The 15,678-nt window shown below is 39.2% G+C and overlaps 1 protein-coding gene across 2 annotated transcripts in view; it reads left to right on the top strand.

The window, feature by feature from the left end:
* The window catches only part of NCAPG2 (non-SMC condensin II complex subunit G2), a 1,874,483-nt gene that overhangs the window by 141,034 nt on the left and 1,717,771 nt on the right, over positions 1-15,678 (top strand). The window lies entirely within an intron of this gene.

The following is a 15,678-nucleotide window of genomic DNA, read 5'->3' as shown; positions in this document are numbered from 1 at the left end:
TTGGGATTCAACCCTACAGTCATGACTGCAACAGTGAAACACGATGAACATAGTACAGTTGTGTACACTTACCATAAATGTAGATGTTCGAGTGTCTTCGCTGTTGCAGTCTGGGTTACCCTCCCTCCTGTCCCCTTTTATTTTTTCTTTTGTGTGGTTCCCTTCTTCACCCTTCTTCTGAAGTGTATTTGCAAAGGTTATGGGATCTTGCTCATTTTGGAACTCCTGACATCTGGGGCAAGAAAAACTGGAGAACATGGCGTCGGCTGTCAGTTTTGTACTCCTGGCGCTATGACGTCAGGGAGCATGGCTGAGCAGCCGACGCCGGACCCAGACTTTGGGATTCTGGCCGATCGAGGACTGCCTGCCGGCAGGGGAGAACCCTACAGTCATGACTGCAACAGTGAAGACACTCAAACATCTACATTTATGGTAAGTGTACACAACTGTACTTTCCAGCGCTTGCAAATTACTTAGAATTCTTGGTTACATTACTTCATTCATCTTCATGATTCCTTTAGCCAGATTTCACATGAGGAAAATTCAGTGGTTTCTCAAAATCCATCTGGAACCAGCACCAGGATCATCCATCTTTCCATATTCCAGTCCTATAATTAAAAGAATTCTACTGGTGGTCCAGTCAAGTCCAACAGAAACTTGGTCTCTCCCATTTAGTCAGTCACAACAGATACATTAGGTATTGCATGGGGAAGTTTCTCAGAGGAATCAAAAGCCAGTGCTTGTGTGAGCCTTATTTTATGTACAGTCACAAATCTCAAAGAAATTACGGATATCATAAAGACAAAGAACTGAATCAGCTGGGGATCCGTCTCCAAGTGGATCTGTTTACCTTTTATCGCAACATTTCTGTACCAGTATTCCTTGCAAAAAGGCCTGGGAAACAAGACGCCTTTTCCGTCTCATGAATAGAATGCTCCTTTATGCTTGTCCCTCTTTCCTCTGATAATCAGAGTCCTACTAAAGACAAAGCAGGATTGGGGCTTTCCAGGATGGCTGCTCACTAATCAGCAGTTTAATTTCAGCTCTCTTAGTGTGAATAAAAGGAACTGATAGCTAGTAAGTACGCTACCTGGATGTCAGCAATGAAGAAACTTGGAGACCTTGAAAGAAAATCAACTAGAAAAGGTCAAGAGAAAACACTGACTAGGAAGAATTCTACAACTGTTCAGTACAAAGCATTTCATGCCTCAGCTTTGGTACAAGAGATGGATTTTAGTAATTTGGAAGAAAAATCAGTCAATGTGCTCACAGATGATTAATATAAATAAAACATTGAATGAATATATCAACTCCAGTAATAAAAGGCTGGGAATTGGAAGACTCTTTAAACAGCTATTCAGATGAACTGATAAAAGCAGTGAAATCAGAAGATGAAACTAAGAAAAGGCTGGCCAAGTATGAGACTGCTCAAGAAGATCTACTCCAAAAAGTGATAGTTTTATAGAAAAGAACACACACAGAAGACCTGAGATTTTCTGCTATAACAGAAAAACTGGAAGGAACAGACTACGTTACCTTTATGAAAGCTCAAATAATTGGGCTAGTATTCCTCAGCAGGATTTGTTAAACTGAAAAGGCACATCATGTGTATGATCCAAAACTGGCCATCAGAAAACTGCCTAGGTATGTATTACTAAAGATGCAGTCATACCAGAGGAAAGAGATGATCTTGACAACACTGTGGCAGAAAGGCAAAAATATTAAAAATTGGAGACTGGTGTATTTGTAGAAAATTATTAGTATACACCAGGTAAAAGACAAGCAGATTTATTCCAGTAATCGGGGAATGTTGGGAGGTCAGTGTGAGATTCAGGCTGTTGTATCCAGATGTCTTCAGAATATTTTTTCCTGGAGGATTAGTCTTTTTTGTAAAAGAATAGACTAAGGAGGAAATAAAAAAGTTTGTCCAACAAAGCCAGCCATCAAACAGAAGGGGACACTGTTTTTCATTCTTCTCATCATAAAGCTTCGAGACTTCGCCAGTGAAACAGTTTCCATAAATTCAAAGGAAAATGCTTATAAGACAGAAAAAAAGCACAAGTTGATGAGAAAAATCAAAGTACCTTAGAGTTGAACCAGAGTCTGTGGTTGGAGATGGAGATGAACAGAATGAACAGAAAGAAGACAAGCAACACTAAAATTAGTGAGACTACAAAGCATTAAGTCATATTTTTGGTGTGGGATTACCAAAAAAAAAAAGTGTTTAAAAAAGATTGGATTTTTGTTGACTTTAATTTGTGGGGGTGCTGATAGGCATATACCCCATGTCATTCATGCTAAAAGAAAAAACTAAGTAAAACAATTTTTGTTCTTAACAGTATTTGTATAAAACATTTTGTGATAAAAACTGAATGTTGTATAGTAAACCATTTTCAGTGATTGTTGTATGTGATGAAGTAAATAAGTACTTTTTGTTTAGTTTTAAAAAATGTAGTCATTACAGTGTAAGGAGAAGAAATATTGGATAAAAGTTTAATTTGATAGGCTGTAATATCAGGCTGTTGGAGTGGGGGAAGGGGTGTAAAAGTGCACTGATAATGTATAGCTGAAATGTTTTATTTTGCTTTTGCATATATGAATGTTTGGATTAATGCCCTTTGCTTAATCTAATGGCATTTTTTTATTTAAGCAAGTTTTTTTGTTTTTAAATGAGAGACCACACTGTAGTTTTCCTTTAGCAAATAAATGTTCAGTGTTGGTTGAGAAGTACTCTGTTCTTGTTTCCATAGAAATAAGCTGATTAAAAGTGAGGGCAATAAATTGAGAGGTCTGGACATTGATTACTGAGAGAGAAAAATAAAATTAAAAAGTGCAACGACAGTCAACTCAGTAAAAAATAGTTTGAAATTATTGGGAGTTAATATGAGAGATGAGCTTTTCTGGCAACTAAATGCTTTAATGCATTTACTAGACCAGGGTATAACTGAGTTTTATTTTAAGATAGCCAGTGCACGTTTTGTTAAAGCAAAATGTTAATGTTTTCTGAAAGCATGTAAGCTGTTTTTTTTTTCACATCTGGGAGGAGAATCAAAATAAGACAAGAACAGACATAAGTTTGGTGTAAAGTAGTAGCACAGGTTGTAACACGCGCTTTAACATGGATGGACCTTAATTTTAGGTTAGTTAGCGCTAGTGGGTTCAGCTGTCGTTTTGGGACAGGAAGCTTAAACCTCATCATTTGAAGATTTACATGTTTTTTTTTAGTTAATATGTTATGGGGCTGTTCTAGGGGTGTATTTGTTTTTGTTTGTTTTTTTGTTCAAGGTTTTTCATTAAAACAAAAAGTTTTGTAAAATGTAACAATAGGTTCAAATGGAGATGACAAGACACAGCTGTATAAAGGATCAACCTGCCAGACAGTGGGTGCATGTAACACTAAAGCTGGAAATAGACATTTAAAAAAGCTGTTGTATATAATAAGCAGGAGTACTAACTACTACTTATTATAATGGTTACATTAAACATTTTTTGGAATGTGAATGGCCTCACCGGTATAGAGAAAAAGGTAAGACTGTTCCACCTAAAACTGCTATTATGGAGCTTAAAATTTGGGAGAAATCTGTTTTCATCAGGGAGTATTACTTCTAGTTGGGAACTGGAACTTTATTTGCAACAAAGGATATATCTGGGGGGACCTAGAAGAGAAAATATAACAAGAGGGTAGATTTCTGATGAAAGTTATGGAAATACTTTGTGTGGAAGACATGAATTCAGTAGTACGAACTCTGAGATCATTTACATTTTATTCCCTAAGGTACAATAACTGGGCTAGAGTAGACAGAAATTATATTTTATAGGAACATAACAGTTTAATTGAATGCTTTGAAACACATCCAGTAACTATTTCAGATCATGCACCAATAACAACTAAGGTAGAAAAGCAGGGTAATGAAGTACAAATGAGACACTGGCACATATTATTTAACATTTGTTAACCAGGAAAGTCCGACTTTGAACAAAACCAATTTTCAGCGGAGGCCCATGGAGAAATGCTCCAGATGCATGTCTTTGTAATGTGGGAGGAAACCAGAGCACCCGGAGGAAACCCACATGAACACAGGGAGGACATGCAGACTCTGCACAGAAGGCACTCCAGCCGAGAATCTAGCCAGAGAACCTCTTGCTGTGAGGCGACAACGCTACTGCTGCACCTACTTGCAAAAAGGAGTACTGGAAATTATTGGAGAGTTATTAGAGAAGATAGAAATTTCTTCAGAAGTTTATATCTGCTGAGTGGGATAAAATGAAAGTGGACTTATTAAATATAAGATGGAGGGAGAGATGGTTAAGAAGTAAGAATTATTTAGAGAGGCTGGTGAGAGTTAAAGTATTGCAGAAAAAGGGGAGCTCACAGAACAAGAAGAGGTGCAATTGCAGGGTGCTAAAAAGAAAATATGTAACTATCTGGGTAATATGCATGAGTTTAGAAAGATTGATATTAGTTAACCGGTTTTTTTTTTTTTTTTTTTTTTTTGATAAATCCAAAAACACAATGACTTGGGCAACAGAAAGTGTAAAGGGTTGTTACTAAACCTGGGAACCTGTAACCAGAAAAATAACCAGCGACCCTGCAGAGGTATTGGAGATATTTCAGAAATTTTATGAAAAAATGTATAAAGCAGAGGAATGTGGAAATCGAGAAAAAATGCAAATTGAAATATTTATGGAAGACTTGGTATGGAAAGGTTAATTAACAAGATAGGAGGAGATAAGATGCAAACTGTGACGTTTAATCAGTCTGCAGGAAAGTTTCCATGAATAGATGGTATTTATGTGGAAGGTTGGGAAGATATGATCTAAAGAAGGCATTAGCTGATAGCGCTCATCAGAGACATTGTCTACAGTTTTAATAATTAGAAGAAAGTTGCTATATTTATTTTATCTTTGTTGTCTATACTCCTTCTCCATGGTGGTTTAGCCTTGGAATTGTGCTGTTCATTTTCATCTACTTGGCAACCTTTCTGTTTGACATTGCGATCTCTACAAGAAGTTTGGAAGCTAGAAGGGAAAAAAGTGATCTGGAAGGTTTTATTTAATGAATCAATTTTGAAAAGGAGGGAAGCACCAACATCCTGGAAGTAAGCTGTGGTGGCCTGTAATTCCTAAAGACCATTAAGACTCATTAGACTCAGCTTCATATACACCCCATTTCAATTTTAAATCATAATTGCAAAGTGTTTGCTTACAGTAGCTAAGAGAATGGCAGTGTTGCCAAAACTGAGAGATGTATATCACTGTAGTTTTGTGTGTGTATAGGGGAGGGGCGCTAACATTTGGCATTAATACAACAATGATGATCCAGAGGATTGCAGAATGTAAGAAAATGCCACTGTTATGGGTGGGTCTTGATGCAGCAAAAGCTTTTAACAGAGAAAGCTGAGATTTTGTGAATAGGGCATTGGAAAATGTTGCATTCCCTGGATACAATAATAAGGTGAATTAGGATAATAGATGAGGGATTGGAGGCAATTAAAGTGTGAGGGTTCCTCTCTGATAAGTTGTGTCTGAACAGAGGAATCTGTCAGGGGTGTTCTCTTTCCCTTTATTATTTGTGTTACATTTAGGGCCACTGGTAAAGAAAATAAGGGACTCTGAAATTCAAGGGTATAATTGATGTGATAATCAGAAAAAGTTGACTTTATTTGCAGATATTATTTTATACCTGACAATACTAGAAAAGGATTTTTCAGTGTTGTGGAACATTCTGAAACAGTTTCAAGTATTTTTGCCATAAAAAAATTAATGACAAAACAAAGGCTGTGTAGCTGTAAACAATGTACATAAACAAGAATTGGTTCAGCAATGCAGATATTTATGAGGATATGGTTAAATGAAGTTTTAGGAGTATGGGTTAAAAAGGAATCTGTTATGGCAACTAAGGATATGTGGGAAGAGACTAAAAAGTTGATACAAAAATTGCGAAACTGGACGTTTTTGTTTATGGATAGCAAATATAAGCAGTGAAGATTTTTTAGTCCCTTTAGTTTTATATACAGGTGAAGCATATATTTATCAACCAGAGGAGAGTTTGTGGACAGTAATTGGCTAAGTTTCTGGTGTCATTCTAAGGGGATCCAGTATCTGTCTGCCTGGGGTGACATGGTCGACAGACCACGATGCTTTGCAAGAGATGGGCTGCACCTGTCACCCCTGGGATTCCGGATACTGGCTAAGGCTCTTGCTGCCCCTATAGTGCCTTTTTTAGGCAAGGTTCAAATGACAAATTCACCATTGAAACAGGCAAGCAAAAACTGAGGGTAATGCTACTCAATGCTAGAAGTCTAAACCTCAAAATGCACTCCCTCGAGGCACTCCTTAAAATGGAGAACATCGATATCCATGCAGTGACTGAGACCTGGTTCAAGGCTCCAGAGAGCACCCTTGTATTACCAGGCTATAAGTCATACCACACTTTTCGGCCACCTAACCTGAACACCAACGGCAGAGGTGTGTCCATATTCATTAAGGATATCCACACCTCCAGGCCAGTTGCTCAGCATAATGCATCTGAAGTTATCCAAGTGCAACTAACTCTGGGCAAAACTGCAATCCAAATTGTAGCTTTCTACAGATTCCCCACCTTGCCCCAGGATTCCCACTCTTTTCTTGGTATACTGTGAAATATTAGGGTTCAACCAAACACCCTAATAATGGGCAATTTCAACTACCCCACCATTAACTGGGAAAACTACTCCTGTACCAACTCCTTTGCTCAATGCTTTCTGGAATAATTCCAATGCCCTGGATCAACTTATCCACACCACCACCAGGGGCAACAATAATCTAGACCTAGTCATTACCAACATGAGTGATCGGTGTTCCACACCTGAATTCAACTCCTCGTTGGTCAGATCTGACCATAAGGCAATCACCCTAGATATCCACATCCCGCCCCCATTAAGGAAGTCATGGTAAAAAATTTCTCCCTAGCCAACTTCATGCTTTTTAAGTCAGAAGTGGCGAACATGTTCTTCGTGTTTCACTGTTGCAGTCATTACACTTTGGTTATCCTGCTGGCAGGCTACCCTCAGTCAGCCTGAATTCCAAAGTCTAGGTCCGGCGTCGGTTGTGTCGCCTTTTCTCTGATGTCAGTGCTCCGGGGGTATAAAAGATGCAGCCGACACTATTTTCTTCAGTCTTTCTTGCCTCACGGTGCCCGAAGCATAAGCAGTTCGCAAGTGCTAGTCGGCTGACTCCTGAGATTTTCGTGTTTGAATTTCAGATCCGAAGACTTCAAGTACCCCGTTGGGGAAACATTTTTTTTCTTGCTCCAGACCGATGTCAGAAAAAGTTAATAATTGTATTTCTTGTGGGAAGCAAATACCTCCTAAGGACTTTCATTCTTACTGTATTCCTTGCCTAGGCCCTGACCATGGCATTGCTAGTTGTCGGTTTTGTGCTAGATTTAACCAGTGCACTATTAAGCGTCGATACGATTTTGCATTACACTATTTTGGCAGAATATTTAATTATACGATGTCGTCGGATAGCCATCAGACTACCAGAATTCACAAGAAACTCAAAGAAAAAGAAAGACAGGCATCCGAGGTCCAAAACCGATGACGAGGCTTCTAAGCCATTCGCCGGTTCGCCGGTTCTCAGTGAGGCGCCTTCGCAGCCCCTGACGCCTGCTACTTTAGACCCGCAGGCCGCTACCGACTCCCACGTGGAGTGGACTAGGCCGCTGGAAGCTCAAGGTATTGGGCCTTCGGAGACTATTCCCTCAGATGGATCTGGAGCCGCTGAGCAGGCATCGGCTTCTGAGAGTGTTTTCAGACCTACTCAATTGTACATTAAAATGACTTCAACTTCAAAGGCAAAAACTAAAGCACCTTTAAAGACAAAGAAACGAGTACAAAAGTGGCGAACTTCATGACACCCATGGAGATGGACAATATAGTTAGACTGCTGAATCCTACACAGATGCACTCTATAAGCACTTACACGAGTGCATGGATTGTGCTATCTGTTAAGAGAAAAAGTTTTAAAACACATTATTATTATTTGTCTCTTTCTCCCATCTAGCAAAATGAATATGCTATTTGCTGAAGTGTTAGTAAGAAAAGGTCATTGAACCATGTTTATTAAAGATGGGCTTTATCTATGATAGATGTAGTTTGCTTATGAACTTGAATAGCACCTGTTTTCTATACTTCTGAATAAGAGTTAATTTACTGAGGCAGGCTCTGGAAGATTCCAGCTACCACTGTGGTTTTGAGGTAAACGTTCTACACTAACTGTGGTTTTGAGGTAAACCTTCTACACTAGCTGTGGTTTTGAGGTAAAGCATTCTTTTCTGAGGTAAATTGTGATCCTAGATGTTTTTCATAGCCAACTGTCAATTGTTAGAAATGTAACAAAAGCTATTTTGGCTAGTAACAGGAAAGTATAAAAGTTGATGTCAGTAACCAAGCTGATCAGATTGAGATCATCTTGGCCAACATGTTGCTGTAATCTGGTTAGCAGTTAATAAAGGAAATTTTCATCACCTGAGGCAGATGTGACTCGCTTGAATTTTTCTTCTGACATTTTGGTCCTTCGGACCGGAAACCTCTACGAAGATACGGATCTGACCGACAGAGAGACCGAAAAACCTGTGCAGGTGAGGGTTTCTCATCTTAAGATTCCCTCGACGGAAAGCCCTCCGACTGATTTGTCGTTGGAAAGAGGCCGGCCGCTCTCTGATCCCTATCTGAGGGACGATTTCTGAACCAAAAAGGGGAAACGGAGTCTCATCTGGTTCAGGTAGGATGAAAATACCTTTTTTTTCTTTTAATTTAATTTAACCTTGTCGACAGGGGTTTTATTTTTAGTTAAGGGTTTTATTTTTAGTTAAGGGTGGGTAGGAATAATTAAGATTATTTTGTTAGGATTACCTGTTATTTTGTTAGGATCCCCGTTAAGATAGCCCCATTTTGTAATAAGCCCTATAAATATAATTTTGATGCAGTCCTAAAATATACAGTCCTAAAATAAGAAATCTAGGAAAACATGGGTTCAAGTTGCTGCAAGTGTGAGAGTGATGCCTGTTTAAATGTTGATGTTAAGTATATGAAAAGTTTAAACAAAAATAATGTTAAATTTTTGAGAAGTGGAAGTTGAAATATGATTTTGATTGTATACTGAATAAGAATGCCTGTGCAAAATTGGTTAGAGATTTGAAAAAGGATGCAGGAACTAGAACTAAAAAGCAAAGACAATTGGGATTTCCCCAAGCGCAAAAATGGTTAGAAGAAGCAAATAAACGAGCTATAAAAGAAAAACCGTGTCAGGAAAAAGAGAAAATAAATCAAAAGGGATCACTGGTGCCAAGTGGAAAAGTAGCTTTATTTTTAGATAAGGAAGATGAGCATACAGTTTGTGCAGTACAAAGGCAGGCAACCGCCCCACCGTATGGTAAAATTGCTGCTGTCATACCGGGGGAACCTCCTCAATATCAGTCTGAAGATGTGTGATCTGTACAGCAGGGTGGGTTATTAGCTGCTCAAGGAAATGTTGTGACCCCTCCAATTTATCCACAAATTCCCGTAGTACCTAAAGTTGCTTTGCAACAGGTAGACCAACCTATGCAGTTAAGGTCAGGACCAGCAGGGCAAGGACGTTGGGCTATTAAAACTTTCTGACCATTCAGAAGCTCTTCCCTTAATACAAGTTGCAAACCCACAAGCAGGAGATGTTGGACAAGAACCAATTGTTTTAGTTTATCATCCCTGGGCTAGAGAGGATATAAAACGAGCTACAGATGGTATTCCTCACCCCAAGGTTAATTTTCAAAAGTTTTCTGAGGACATAGTTGGTATGTGTTTAAGTTATCATCTAAATGGTTTAGAAGTAGAACAAGTAGTGCGACAAATCTTAGGTCCAGATTGGCACTTAGTTTGTGGTACTTGGACATGTAAGGCAGATGATGGCACTACATTAAAGCATAATTCTGGGGCGTTAGACACACGAGTCACTGATCTGTTAAAGAGAATTTCTGATAAGTGGCGTCCCAAGAGCAGATTGGACAGTAATAAATCAGTGCATTCAAAATGATGATGAATCTGTAGATCACTATATTGTAAGACTGACAGAAGTGTTCAATAACCATTGTGGAATGATGATTCCTCAGGATCAGACTAATGATAGTCCGTATGAACAGCAATTGAAAAATGCTTTTCTTAAAGGTTGTAAGGCTCTGATAAGTAGTTTTATTAATAAGCACATGGTAGGTCACAGAACATGTAGACTGCAACCTTTGTTTGAATATGCACGACATGCTGAGCGACATTTTAATCTAAAAAAGAAAAAGAAAGTACAAGTGTTGGCAGTAGGGGATGATGGTGGTATATTTCTAGTACACGACCAAAGGGGGCAAGGGCGCCGTGGTGGCGTAAAAAAACGTCGTGGCCCGCAATGGGACACGTTAAATTAACCGGGTGGACATTCAGCCTATAGGGAAAGGTTAAAATGTGGAGAATGTTTTAAATGCGGTAGACGTGGGCATTTCGCTGCCGACTATGAAGAGTGGCAACAATCCCCCACATCTTACGAACAAGGGTTCCGCATGACTATATGATAGTAAAGAAAGGCTCCATCTTCATTATGGGGATAATGAAGAGGCAGACACTGTCTACAATGAATGTCAGAAACACTCTAATGGAAGGGCGGGATTGTGACTGTGAAGTCATAAACCTGGCAAATTTGGGTATTGCTATGCATCTAGATCAGAAACCCATGATAAGAGTTTTTGGTTGAGGGACAAAAAGTGGAGTTTTTATGTGATTCAGGTGCATCGCGTACACTTTTGGGTCCAACAGTTCTGCCTCCGAACTGCGAAACAGATGAGTTTGTCCTTGTAAAAGCAGCAAACGGGAAAATCTATAAGGAACCACTGTCTCATCCTCTATTGTTCACAGATCCGCAAACAAACCAAACTGTTAGGTGTAGGGTAATTGTATCAAAAGTTTGTCCAATTAATTTGCTAGGAAGAGATTTGATGCATGTGTTTAAAATAGCGGAAATTCCCACACCTAAAGGTATAGAGGCAAAATGGTTAGCGGATGGCTTAGTAGTACAGGGAGTACAAGACTTGTTTTACTGGTATAGCCTAGACTTAATTTCAGATGGCCTGGGAAGGGTTGATACAGAGTTGATCAATCTAGCTCTAAGTAAATCTAGGAGCGGGTCACCGCAGGTTGCGGCGCACTTACATTGTACAATGTTCTATAAGGCCCCTGGTCCGGATAAAGAATTTGAAAAAGAATTCTTTAAGCACAAGTGTGCAAGGATAATTTTGAATGATATGTTTTGGGATACGCAAGGTAATACAGTAGTAACCTGTACTTTGACTAAGGAAATTAGTTCTTTATATCGCTCAAGTTATAGCCCACATATCTCAGTTACTAAAGCAGTGGGGACACATTGGGTAGATTTGGCGAAAAAGGTAACGATTTAGAATACAATGTCTGAAAGTCAGTTAAAAGATCAACAGATCCAGGTACAAAGATTAAATTGGGTGACTTGGGCATGACCAAGCATGCACTTCAGGGATGACAAAGTAGAAGTGGCATGACAAATCCTCCTAACTCAAGAGGAAGATGGTGCGTTAAGTGCCTTGCCTGTAGATTTATGATCAAAAGGTAAAGGAGATGTAGGATTAATGAAAACAGCAGGTGAAGTTTGTATAACTGCAAAGTCAGGTTTTAGACCTCGTAAGCACCAATATCCACTAAGTAAGCAAGCAGAGGAAGGAATTAAACCAGTTATTGAACAACTAAAACAGGTAGGAATTCTTGTTGAATGTCCAGATTCACCCTGCAATACTCCGTTGTTTCCTGTAAAGAAACCGGATGGGTCATGGAGGTTGGTTCAGGATTTACAAGCAGTAAATTCAGCTGTGATCCCAAGAGCACCGGTGATCCCTGACCCCTATACATTACTTAATGATTTACTACCTCAGCACAGATATTTTTCTGTCATAGATATAAGCAATGCTTTTTTCTCCATACCACTACACAAGGAGAGTAGATTTTGGTTTGCATTCACTTTCCAAGGTAAAAGATACACATACACCAGATTGCCACAGGGTTATTGTGAGAGTCCGACAATATTCGCACAAGAAATGGCTGCGAATTTAGCTCAGTTTGTTCCCCCAGAGGGAAGCCAGGTCCTGTTGTACGTGGATATTTTATTGGCCTCACCCACGCAGGAAAGTTGTAAAAAGGATACCCTAGCCCTTAGTTTTTTAGCTGAGCAAGGACATAAAGTAAATAAAGAGAAGTTACAATTGTGGAAAGCACAAGTAAAGTACTTGGGTTATTTAGGCTTGCAGGAAGGTAGACAATTGGAAAATAAAAGAAAACAAGCAATTCTTGAAGCACCTATGCCTACGACTAAGCGGGAGATGATGTCGTTTTTAGGTGTCACTAATTTTTGTAGAAGTTGGATTCCTAATTATGCTGAAGAAGTATGGCCATTGACCGCACTGATCTATGACACTCCCATGGCAGCTAAAAGTAATATACAGTGGACAGATAAGGCAATACAAGCATTTAATATTATTAAGCAATTGATAGCAGGATCCTCTGTTTTGGGTTTTCCGAACTATTCTAAGCAGTTTGTACAAATGGTTGATTGTAAGGGAGGATATATGACTTCGGTTCTGGTACAGGTACATGGGGACAAACAGAGACCGATAGCTTTTTATTCCTCCAGATTAGATCCTGTTGCAAGGGCATTGCCGCATTGTGTTCAAGCTGTAGTGGCAGCTGCCATGGCAGTGCAAGCCTCAGCATCATTAGTTTTGTTCCACCCATTAAAATTGCGAGTTTCACATTCAGTAGCTACTATACTTTTGCAAGATAAGATAACCTTTTTATCTCCTAGTCGACATTTGTCATGTATGACAGTGCTGCTGACACAGCCACATATGACCATAGAAAGATGTACTACTCTTAATCCAGCGACACTTTTGCCGACTCCAGAAGAGAAGGTACTCCACATGTTTGTTTAGAGAGCATTCATGACAAAGTACATCCCACACCATATTTAACGGATATTCCACTGGTAGACTCTGATCTTGTTTTGTTTGTAGACGGATCAACAAAGAAGGACACTGTAGGAAAAACACTAGTAGGGTATGCAGTCACCACAGAAACTGAAGTTTTGGAAGCAAAAGGATTGTCAAACATTTATTCTGCACAAGCAGCTGAGTTAGTGGCTTTGACTTGAGCTTGTACCTTAGGGGAGGGTAAAAAAGTGACAATTTATACAGATAGTTAGTATGCTTTCTCCACTGTGCATGTTTTCGCCCAACAATGGAAGAATAGAGGAATGGTTACTGCGACAGGCAAACCAATAAATCGCAGAGATTTAATTTTACAGTTGTTAGATGCAGTGCAATTACCACTTCAGATAGCGATATGTAAATGTTCCACACATACCAATAGAAAAGATCCTGTCTCCAGGGGAAATGTCAGCTGGACTGGTGGAGAGACACAATGGTGTCCTGAAGAGTAAGCTCCGCAAACTGATGGCAGAAACGTATAGATCCTGGACTGCGTGCCTTCTATTGGCACTCCTGTACATGCGAATCTCACCCTCCTACAAAGGACTTACACCATTTGAACTTTTATTTGGGAGACCATATTACGTCCCGCAGTGGCAAGGATTGTTGCCAGCGGAATGTGAGGGGGGCTGAGAATCTGGTGGATTATATGAAGAAGCTGCTAAATGTCAAGTCTCTTGTAACCAATGACTCCTTTGCAGATTCCAGAAGTGAAACTTTAAGCGTGGCACCCGGAGACTGGGTGTGGATCCGAATTGTGAAGAGAAAGAACTGGTCATCCCCCAGGTGGGGAAGGCACATATCAAGTACTTATCTCGACACCTACGGCTGTAAAGATCGCAGAGAGGACTTTGTGGATTCATATCACCCACTGTAAAAATTTTAAGACTTTCTACCATTGATGTTGGTCAAACTCCACCGGACCCCTGAACGCAAAGTCTGACTACAAAGGAAGGATGGCCATGTTCAACTGGTACTTGAACTGGTACTTGATGATGATTTTGGTGGCGAAAGTAAATATGTCCATACGAGAAGGAACAGTTGTGAGAGAAAAAGGAATGGTGGCGCTGCAAGTGCAAACAGGTGTTACTACTATGTTCAAGGTAAAACTTTGTGAAGGAATTTTGGACTTTCTTGGGTGGCATAAGCCAGGGAACCTTGTTGGCTAGGCTTACCTAGGCCGATAGCCTAATACCTACCTATGAGAGTTAAAGGATTTTATTGGGGTGGGGGGGCAAGTGTCAAGTGGGATGAGCTGATTCTTCCAATAGAACAAGGGGCTTTATGATTACCTGATTTGAATGGATATTTTAGAGGTGCACAGTTGAGGCGCTATTTTAGAGGTGCACAGTTGAGGCGCATATACATAAAACAAGCAAAAAGCTACAGTACAGAGAGAAAAATTATGAAAACCGGGGGGAACTGACATGAGGAGAGAGTGGAATTTTGGATGCAAATCCTTGTGGAGAATGACAGAAGCCATACAGAATATTATATTCCTAAAGCAGCAGAAGGTATTTTAAGAATTAAGCCAACACGAGAATGGAGAAAGGAGATTTTGCAGCTAGGGATGACAGCAGATGGCGCTATAGAGAATAGGCAAGAGGGGGCTTGGATTTACTGGAAAAAACTGGCAAAGGAACCAAGGTATTGGGAGCAAATAACAAGAGAGGGAAACATAATAGAATGGGAAGAGGCAAAGAAAATGTTTGGACTGCAGGATAGAGACTGCCTTCCATATCAAGGCTTAATATCAGGAGTAGAGGCAAAGAAAAAGGGGCAGGGGAATCCTCAGTGAAGGACCTGCCCTGGTAGAGTTTTCGTTGAATCTAGAACAGAGGCTACCGTTAAAAATGGATAAATGGTAGGGCATATAAATATTGCATGATAACTATAGGAAACAGCTGGAGGAGGTTAGAAAAGCTTGGGAAGAGCAATTAGATATGCAGTCCTCAAGGAAACAATAGGGGGACACATGTATGGGTCCCAAATATGCTACAGAATCTAGAAGATTTAGTATTTTTGCTTAGAAGTGTTTGCCTGAGCTATAAAAAATAGCTATGCTGACTCCTAATAATTTTTCATCAGGCAAATATTGGAGGTGTAATAGGGAAGAAAAAAGGCAAATGTTGAAGGTGTAATGGGGAAGGAAGCAGTAACTGATATATTGATATATTGATATATATATATATATATATATATATATATATATGTGTGTGTATATATATATATATATATATATATATATATATATATATATATATATATATATATATATATATATATATATATATATATATATATATATATATATATATATATATATATATATATATATATATATATAAAATGTGTTTTGGGAGTGTAACAAGTTGGCAGACTTAGGAAATTCCTTATGTCAAAAATATTGGGTGAGCAAATGGGTGTAACTAAGGAAATTATTTTTTGAGCCAGGATACAGGATCTGAATTGTCTAGGCTAAGGCCTTGTTAAATGTAATGCTGGTGGCTGCCAAAAAGTCTTTTACTAGAAAATGGAAATCTAAGTCTAAACCAGCAGTATTTGAAGTGGTGAATGTTTTAATGGATAAAAGAACTGGAAGTGGTATC

This window comes from Protopterus annectens, chromosome 2.part1 (genome assembly GCF_019279795.1).
Source record: "Protopterus annectens isolate FY-2018-M chromosome 2.part1, PAN1.0, whole genome shotgun sequence".
Taxonomy (NCBI): domain Eukaryota; kingdom Metazoa; phylum Chordata; order Ceratodontiformes; family Protopteridae; genus Protopterus; species Protopterus annectens.
The sequence above is the reverse complement of the archived record's forward strand: the minus strand, read 5'-3'. Positions and strand labels throughout refer to the sequence as shown.